Source organism: Dermacentor silvarum, chromosome 1 (assembly GCF_013339745.2).
Source record: "Dermacentor silvarum isolate Dsil-2018 chromosome 1, BIME_Dsil_1.4, whole genome shotgun sequence".
Classification (NCBI taxonomy): domain Eukaryota; kingdom Metazoa; phylum Arthropoda; class Arachnida; order Ixodida; family Ixodidae; genus Dermacentor; species Dermacentor silvarum.
In genome coordinates, this window is record NC_051154.1 from 280025542 (window position 1) to 280035283 (window position 9742).

Below are 9742 nucleotides of genomic sequence, written 5' to 3' on the forward strand. Positions count from 1 at the left end.
AGGGTATATATAGTGATGAGAACTGGAAACGAATCTGTTGAACATTAACGCTGGCTGTGCGTCAAATTTGCCTTTCTGTTGTCCTTGTCGTTCACTTTGCGCTACAACAAAATAGAAGATATTATTGATTTCATTGTCGTCAGGCTCGGGCACAAAATAAAATTTGTTCACCAAAATTAAGTGGTCACCAGGCATGTCTAGTTGAATTTATCTGAACATGCTCTACTGTCGGTGGTGAAGATGTTGCCAGTTTAAAGGGCTGCAAGACGGCACTAGTTATGTTTTCTAGGGCAAGACGGCAACAGAGAATGTTACATAAGGCAAGTAGTCACAGGAGTCCTGGATCCGTAGAAAATTTAGAAAATAATAATTGGTTGGAACATATATGTCACACACTTCTGAGTCACCAAGCGCTTGTCTTTGTCTCCCTTTCTTGTGCCTGTGTATTTTTATTGCGCTAAGTTACTTGTTCATTTATGCACTATGATGATGAACTTGTTTTGGAAAACTTGAAATGTGTACCTGACGTTTGACTCCCTTTTGCATGTAAGTAAACATTATGAACTTGTCGCTGTGAACAGTCATCTCCATCTGCTGTACACTTGTGATATAGGGTTAACAGTATTTGAAGGTTTGTGCATTAAGGCAGGAGAGCAGCACTTGCTGGATGGCTCATCAATTAACTTGCACAAAAATGGAGCAGTGTGCAACGATTGCATCACTAACGACCTTGAAAATCTTGTTAGTTATTCATTTGTTAACACCTGTTGTCAAACAGCCTGCTGACTAAAGGTCTGAACACGTTATACAGAATTATAGCAGGTACTACTACACGAAAGAAAACCTGTAATAGAACCTACCAAATACCGTATTAGTGTAGTGGCAGGTCAAATGGCTCCTCAATGCTTGTGTCCTTCCTGGGAGAAGGAAAGAAATGTTAAGCTTACACTGACAGCACCAAACCACACAAACGTAACTGCCACAGGACATGAGGAGTTGTAACTAGATACAGTCAACCTGCTTAACCATCTCATAGACATTCAACGACAGAATGTACCTTCATGGAGCCTCTAATCTATGAAATTCATGCTGTAATACAAACATGCTAGCAGACAGAATCAAAATTGCATGCATGGAAATTCTCAGGAAAACTATATTTCCTAGCTACCACAATCCACTCCTTGTGAAGTACAAGCGACGGTCTAAGCTACAATCAGAAGGTGGAAAATTCGGGATCCTTTCTAGTAAACAACTAACCATATCTAACTAACCATACCTGTACTCAGCAATACAAAGGTGAATCACAAGTACTATACTGATCTATACTATACTATACTGAGTAAGTTCAGAACTGCTGCTAAGTGAGTGCTATAAATAAATGATTTCGAATTTATCTTCATGTAAGACTAGACGTGTTACTTTCTTTACATTACATGAAAGACTGGTCAGAAAAATATTGCATTCAGTCAATATTGTGATTTGCAAAACAGTAGTAAGAGGTTAAGGTGGGAGACCCTCAGGTGGTATGTTGCGATGTTTCGAGAAATTGTTTCAAGGAGTCTCTTTCCTTAACCCTTTCACATGCCAATTAGTTGTGTTGATTGAAAACTTAGCTTCACCGCATTTCTTACATCTTCATATTCATAAAATGCTTACAGAAGTACAATAGATTAGGAGTTTTCAGTTCTTTAGTGCGTTGGTCAAGTTTTTAGAATGTGCACTCCATGCAAAAACTCAGTGCAAGTACATCAAATTTTCAAACATCAACTATTTCATGTCTACCAGGCTTGAATAGCACCTATCCAGCCATTCGAAAATTATGACTGGTGCAACACACTGTGAAAAACGATGAAAGAAGTGACATACATACAATTACATACACCAAGCAAAGTAGCCAACCATCTACCTTCATACTTCCTTTACTAAAACAATTTGCCTGTGTAATTCAAACATGCAGCACTATTTCAATTAGAAGAGTTTGAAGATGTACGGGACACACTTTAAATATCCTTACTTCAATCAATGCCATTGCTATTAATGCACTATCTTGGTGTATTGAATTGTGTACATAGCGTCGGAAAGGATTAATTATATTCATGTAATCTTTACTGAAACTCAAGGCATAATACTCATATTTGTTTACAGTTTTGTGATGAGACAACACGATAGATGCGGAAGTTAAAAATATCTTTATAAAATGCTGTAGAAAGCAAGTTTCTACAACCTCTCGCAATACCGAGCTATTTCCCATAAGTGTTCTAACAGTTCCTTGTAATATGATGCACTGTTTTCACAGACATAGCTTGAATCGTTGTATCTCAAGTTTTGGAAGCAACTTATGAATTGCTATAACAAGCAGATTTGAAGTCCCTACCCAGACTGCACAGCCACTTTAACACCACGTGTAATGAAGTATGTCATCCATATGGCACAGTTTCCGATTATATTCCCAAGCATGAATCTTATAATTGCAAGTTATGCAAGACTGTGCCTATGCGATTACTTGGGGACAGCACGAAAAGACGGGAGAAGGCTAGACAACATGAATGCAGGCAAAGAATTTTGTTTACAGACAAACATATAAATACTAGGCTTGTTGTCCTGCGTACTTGCAAATGCTGGATAGCGGGATAATGTAAACAACAACCGCACAGTTGATGAACTGCTGTTCTGCCTTTTGCTACACTTTGCGTCAAGGCTCGGTCCGAGTCACCCTTTTCGCACAATGTACCCCGATTGCTCGACGTGAAAAATAAAAGGAAAGTTCCAGCTTTCCCAACAGTCTCTTTGACACTATGACTGACCTTGTGAATATGATATAACAGTGGCCACCACACTTTAAGCAAATGTTAGACATGGGTTCAGAAGCTCTCCTCCACTTGGTGATGCCTCGATTTCTTGAGGACGCCTTTTGGTGTTCCTGTGATGAGCTTCACAGCGAAAGAGTGTGCCGATACGGAAGGCAGAATACCCTCCTCGAAACATTGGGCATAGCTGCAGCATACATAACACTAACCAAAGAAAACCCTGCGGTCCAGAAATGAAAGATCACTGTCTAGTGGTACTTTTTCCCCGTACGTGAACTCATCTAGCACTGCAGAGAAGACAGGAAGAAAATCACTCTACCCATTTAGTAGCCTTACTTCACCTAATATAGAGGAGAAAGTTGCCAATGAAGCAAAATAACTTTACAACACTGGTGCCCACAATAGCTAGTGTTTTACGGTTACCTGGACAGTGTTTTTGTCTGTGGGAAGTTGCCAAGCAAGGCTACTCAAGGAGTTCAGACATTTTTAATGTCTCCTCCACAGTGCCAGGTGTGCTCATGGAAGTAAAACTGCTGGAAGGCAAGCTCCAATATCTGGCTTGAAGGTTTTCTGTGGTGAGCATCGTGCTGGATCTATGCCCCACACTCAAAAGTGTGTTGGCCTTTCCTATTAGCGCACTTGAACACTGAAGCGTGTTGTTGCTACAGGAACACAAGGGCACTACCACGAAGTGGAGGGGAGCCTCAAGACCCAAGTATGGTTGCTTTTAACAGTGTGTTCGCACTGCCTTTCGCCATGCGTTGCCAAGAAGCATTTAACGGAGCTGAACATAGGTGAAGTCTTCAGTCGGAGTACTTCAAGGAAGCCAAGGCCTATCACTGCTATACAATAGGTACACAAAGGAAGCTGTCAATTCAAGCAAATTGCTAGGGAGAGTTGTAACTACCTTTTTATTTTCAGGGCCAACAAACTGGTCAGGTACGAAAATGTCAACTGGACCAGGTCAAGACGAGAAGTTTGCATCAAGAAGTATGTGCTGGAGATCATAGGAAGTGCAGTTTGTGCTGTTTACAACATCCTACTACCCTGCAGCAGCAATTATGTAGGACAAACAGGACGACGACACAAGGACTACCTTAGGAAACGCGCACAGACCCTCGACACAAGATGGGGAAGCAACGTAGCTATTGATGCTGCTTTGTGCAGTTGTATATCAAGTTTTGAGCAATGAAGGATCCTCATGGCACATGTTCAAAACATACAAAACTCGCAGAATAGCCCCCACATATGCTAGTGTGTATACACTTAATCTTCTAGACAAATTAAGGTATTCAGATGAACTGCTAGAGCGTTCTCAACTGGGCTGGTTGGTGCATGTATAGGAAGGAACTGAATGGTGCCATAGACAGGATAAAGGGAATGTGTTGCTGTGCCCTTCACCTTCACTTCATTCTGGCAGTAGTGCTGTTCATTCCCTTCAAAATATTCATATATTTTGGTCATCTGACCACGTGACCAGGCTGTGTGCTCAGGCTATATTTTACGTTGTTATGATACCTTCCAATGTCACACGCAAATCCGTCGAGGCATCTTCACCTATTATAGTAAGCTGAGCAGTGGCTAACAGTGAGCTTAACTGTGGCTACACTTAGTTACCATGGAGCCCATGCATGACAGTGTTAGAGGTCAGTATGCAGGTGTTTTTGCATACTCATGGAGGCAAACTAAACGAAGAATTTTTATTGGTGCATGTTTTATCTGTTGCCTCATATCCCGAAATCTGGTGCTATTAGTGTTTTTTGAACACCACTCATGTGCAACCTAGACTAGTATGAAACAATGCCACTTTCAAGTCGACGTCCTCATGCTGAACCAATTGGTTGCCCCAGGAAGAACAAAACATCATTTATCTTTTGGATGCATCTGCAACAATTATTATACTTGTATAGGCATTGTCATTCCAACAACATTTGCAGTCAATGTCCATTAGGACTGCATATACATGACTGATATACGATAGAATGGCCCAGCTTACCAGAACAAATAGCACAATGCAAGACTGCTTTGCCACTGGTGTTGCAAGCAGGCCCCCATGGCTGAGAAACTGAATGCAAGGCGGCACACAGACATCCTTCACTGGTGCAACAGCTGCAAATGAAATACTGATATCAGTTACTTTCTGACCGGTCATCCAAAGCAAAGCACAAACATTTTTATATACAATTACACTATTGCATATAAGCTCGTCACTGAGTTACTGTTATTGCTGTGAGATAGCTCACATTATTTTATAAAGTGCTAATGGCCTCGTTTAACTTTTTGCAAAAAAAACTTTATGAAGCACTTTCTATTAGAAAAATGAGCTGACAAAAATTTTGCCCTGCATAACTTACAACACATGCACGCATTTTAGAATTATTGCAGTGATGCGTGTAAGCTGAAAATTAGTCTATGCAACTCGAGACAGTAAGTGTGAACCTCCCTTCAACATCAGTGTTGACATGTAGTTTGGTTTCTTTTTACACTTGTTAGGAATATATATAACTTTGGAATGTCCGTAATGCACGTTTGGCCACCACTATTCTATGTCAAGGTTAAGTTAAAAATTACTTTTCGCATGCATTTGTTTTACAATTACGGCCGCATAGGGGCAGAACTTAAGCGGCAATTCTCCCTTCCAGAATACGTGATATGCTGACGTACTGCGTCAGAACGTTAATCGTCAGCCTGGTAGCTGTCAAAAAAACGAATACAGATTGCCAGGTAGAAGATAATCCGTTTCCTTTGCAATGACTCTTAACGGGTATCACGCGGACAACTTTCAATTGCGATCGTGCACGATTGCTCGGGCTCTACTACAAACGAAAGGACACCGTGTGACACCCGTGTTCCCTACCACTGCAGGTGGCACAAGGTTGTGGCAGTAAGCACGCTCCACCGTCATTTGATTGTAATGAAGGGGCATGCACATCGAACATGCTCAATGAGGTCTTCATACATGAGCAATCTTCCAATCCCGGGCGTGAACACTGCGATTATGCACGCCCAGCCAAGGCACTGCGTCCGAAGCTTATAGTAATGTCTAAAAATTTCACTGTGATGCAATGCGTCACCGAATATTGGTAACATAGCGTTGCACCGCGTCGAGAGAGATACTAACGGGTACAACGCCTTCACTTAATTTTGGAACGCCGAGCACACAGCACAACACAGTGCTAACTGGAATGCTAACGTCAGTAAACCAGCGGCCACATTAGACGACAAAGGAGCTACTAGAGGCGTCAACGCCGCTAATATTGCCAACACGTCTCAGTTGTAGTGAGTATGCATTCAACACAACAAATGGAACACCCCTTTATCACAGACTCGCAATGTCCCTTTGTCAATCCTCATGGCCAAGGAATCTCGTTAAAGAGCGTGCTCACACAACACAATTGAGCCCATCACCGGCCATCGCGGAGCCTTTCGCACGCGCGACGTGCACCACCAACAAAAAAGCACACTTAAATCACTTACTTGTGTAACAATCCAGCGCCGATTCCTTCCTATTTAGCGTGAAATCACAAATGCGACAGGAACACCACCTCCACCGTCCGCCATTAGCGAGTACTCGTACAGTTGTTTGTGCTGGAGGAATCCAACCCAGCGTGTAGGCGCGATGAAGGGGTGGTAAGCAGCGCCACCGCTCAAACCCTACCTGCTTCTTTTTGTGTGTTTACTATGCTCGCACGCGAATAATGTTAAAACAGCGTTATCTATGGTGATATATGTAACTGGCAGTGAGAGTAGACAGTGTCTTTTCGTTATATTCTTTGCGTGTTCATTTTTCACTAGTAATGCCCTCCTCATGAAATTACGGACGGCTCTCCGTATTTCAAAAACGGAGCTCACGTCCGTCTTTTTTACGTAGAATCCCGCCGTTTTTCATAAACGGAGCTCACGTCCGTCTTTTTTACGTAGAATCCGCCGTTTTTCATAAAACAGAATGGTCTACGTAAATTTTACGTAGGTTTTTGCTGTAAAATTACGGAAATTGTTTACAGTGATATATAGCTTTCTTGAACAACCTTTTTTATTGACATAATACTTTGACTTCTCAGAATATTTACCGTAGTGCATGCTTCGTGCATACCATCAGCGATGGGAGACTTCTCTCATGGGGTGCATTCAGTGCATGAATACGCGCGATGACTCAGCATAGGCAGTTGCATGTTGAAAGCGCTGCCGCAGATGCAGAAATGAAACGTACGAAGCGTTCTAAGCAGAGAGACCAGAACTTCAACATATCAGGAGACAGGCGTGGATGAACATAAGCGAGCGGAAAACAGGGTGTAAATGTTTGGCCGGTGCCTGATATCGAACAAATTAATGTTATCGCTCAGCGTTAGACGCGCCTGCGCGACTTCGAACTTACTCGAGCATTATCGTTTATTCTACCTGCAGTGCGTGTTCTCGCCGAACCTTTTATAATGAGATTCTATGCGCGACACGAATTGTGTGGTGGTTTTTGGAAGGCACGCGGGCAACAGCGATTACGGCCGGAACTTTCGACGAGTTGACCCGCAGATCAGCTTTCCATGATCGCGCCGACTGTATACTTGCTGCTATCGTTGTGCTTTAAGTGCCACTTGTTTTGCTGGGCACAGGTTCGCTCAATAAAGCATTAACATTTTGAAGTCAGGTTTTTTTGAGAGTGTGTTATTCTACGTCATCACGAAAACGTGACAATGTTTTCAGTAATTACTTAATTACTTTTGCGGGGCGATCAATTACATTTTCGAATGGCGCAATTGTAATCGTTAGATATTTTCTTCTGTATAACGTGTACAAGTCTGATTTCCATACTGCATGAATGAGTGATATTGAGCCAGGGCCGGCTCAATTATGAGCACCTCCTCTGCTTTCTCTCTTGCGCAGATCTACGCCTAGACGGTCGTGCGCGGTTCAAGGCTTTGACGAAGAACCGCAGCCTTATCAGTAGATAAAAACCCATGGTCCGCTCAGTCAGCTGAACGCAGTGGTCTTCACACCCCACCAGCTTTACTTTTTTAGTTTTTAGGATTTCGACCAGGTCACTAATACTGTCGTAGTGTACGCGGCGTGCGCTAAGACATTCTGTGAACGTGTCCTCCAGAAAGGCTATGAAGTCAAACAAACTTGACGACGGGTACAAAAGACCACCGTAATCACACTGCAAGGTGAGCTCGGCTGTGGTGCTGTCTGCATCTTCTTGAGAAACGAGCAAGTGACTTTCACAGGCGGTGCACTTCAATGGTAAGACACATTTTCGTGCTACATACCCGCCGATGTAGTGCACCAGCCTGCGGTCACTCCTAGCTGAGTTATAAGCTGCATGGTCGTCCTCATCAGAAAAATTGTTGAGCTCTTCTTCATTGCCTACAAATGGAACGTTTGCTAGTTCATGTGCGAGGCGCGGCTTCTGAGATGAGGAACGACGACACATTTTGGGAGACAAAAGAGATTGAACCGTATTTGGCCCTACATTGCCCTTGTCTGGCGAGCGTACTAGGTTGGAGAAGCTAAGGCAGGACATCGTGTCTAGGAACTGCTGCGGTGTAGGGTGATCATTATTGCCGCTGCACTGTCGCACTATACCAAAAGTGCTCTCCAGCGGGTCTTGGCTGAGTCGGGAAGTCATAAGGTACTTGTAACATATTTTGACCGTCAGGTACTCTAACAGCAGTAGTGTGCTTTTGATTGTGACCCGTAAACCTGCTGCTGTTGATTGACTCATGAAGCCCCGCGTGCCGTTTGTGAGTACCTCCCACTCAGTCACGTACGCAAGGAAGGCAGAGAGGCAGTCGACGGCGGTTGAGTTCATCCGCAACGCACTTCTGGGGTGCCGTGATGACATGATCGTGATGATGGTGTGGATCATTCTGTATATTCAAAAAGAAAGAAAAAAAGATGCTTCGCGTTAAATTTTCGTGAAAGATTTATGTCGTTACTTCGCGCGCACTAATTTTCTAAAATAACGCACAATGCACATGATACTGCCTGCAATGAGCGGAACCACGTGCCCCATTCCATTGTCGTAGTCTCATGACCAGCGCTTGAAGTCTCCTTTCAGTGAAAGTGGGGGGGGGGGGCGGGGCGGTCATAGGGCGGCGACCAGTATAGCGCGCGCATATATATATATATATATATATATATATATATAGTGGGCAAAGTCTATGCGCCTTTGGTATATCGCCGCACTATTAATGCACAACTAAACGAATGAAAATGAACTGGTAACCTAGAAACCAAGGTGATATCTTCTCTAATTCACGAGCTTCACGCTCAGGTGATTCATGAAACAGTATGCTGTGCCAAGAATCTTAGTCGAACAAGGGTGGTGCCCGTCATGTGCAGTGCTTCGGGGAATTGCATGCAGCAGTACGAGAATATCTGCGTCCAAGTTGTGCTCATGCCAGAGCAACCGACTGATCACAATTAAATAATTAAATGAGAAATATGAGAGTTGGTTGAGTTCAATTGCCCTGCGCAAGGCACCACTGGTAATAAAATCGCTTGCAGCGCTTGTCCAATGGGTGTCACATTGCTGCAGTTCACCTGCCGAGGGGGGGGGGACACCCCTCCTTAAAAAATGGAGGGGTGCCGGGCCCCCCGCCCCCTGACTTTAAGCAGTGCTCACAATCATCTCGTATAATTTAGTACTCGAAAAATATATACCGTCATTAGTACACAGATGATCACAGTCGTGAAGAAGTCCCACTTGCCAGAAAATAAACTCAGCAGCTTTAAAATTAGGCAGAATATGTTCAAGGAAAACTCTATAAGCACGATGCTTCTGGACACACCGATCTGCTTTCGAAACAGCAACACTTCAGATGTGCTAACAAGCTTAGCCAGCTCGTTCCCGATGATTTCAGGAGAGGAACGAAATGTCCTGGTGATGAGGTGTCCGATTGCCTACCATAATACTGAGCAGTCCAAGTGGTTAGCCGGCT

General features: G+C 43.4%; 1 long non-coding RNA gene across 1 annotated transcript; it reads right to left on the bottom strand.

Annotated features, from left to right (window-relative positions):
- Positions 1-859: 859 nt before the first annotated feature.
- Positions 860-6375, bottom strand: LOC125942185 (uncharacterized). The gene is made up of 3 exons (XR_007464883.1): positions 6285-6375; positions 4804-4916; positions 860-917 (listed from the first exon to the last, which is right to left on the bottom strand). It is a non-coding gene; the product is annotated as an uncharacterized LOC125942185 (long non-coding RNA).
- Between the last annotated feature and the right edge of the window lie 3367 nt (positions 6376-9742).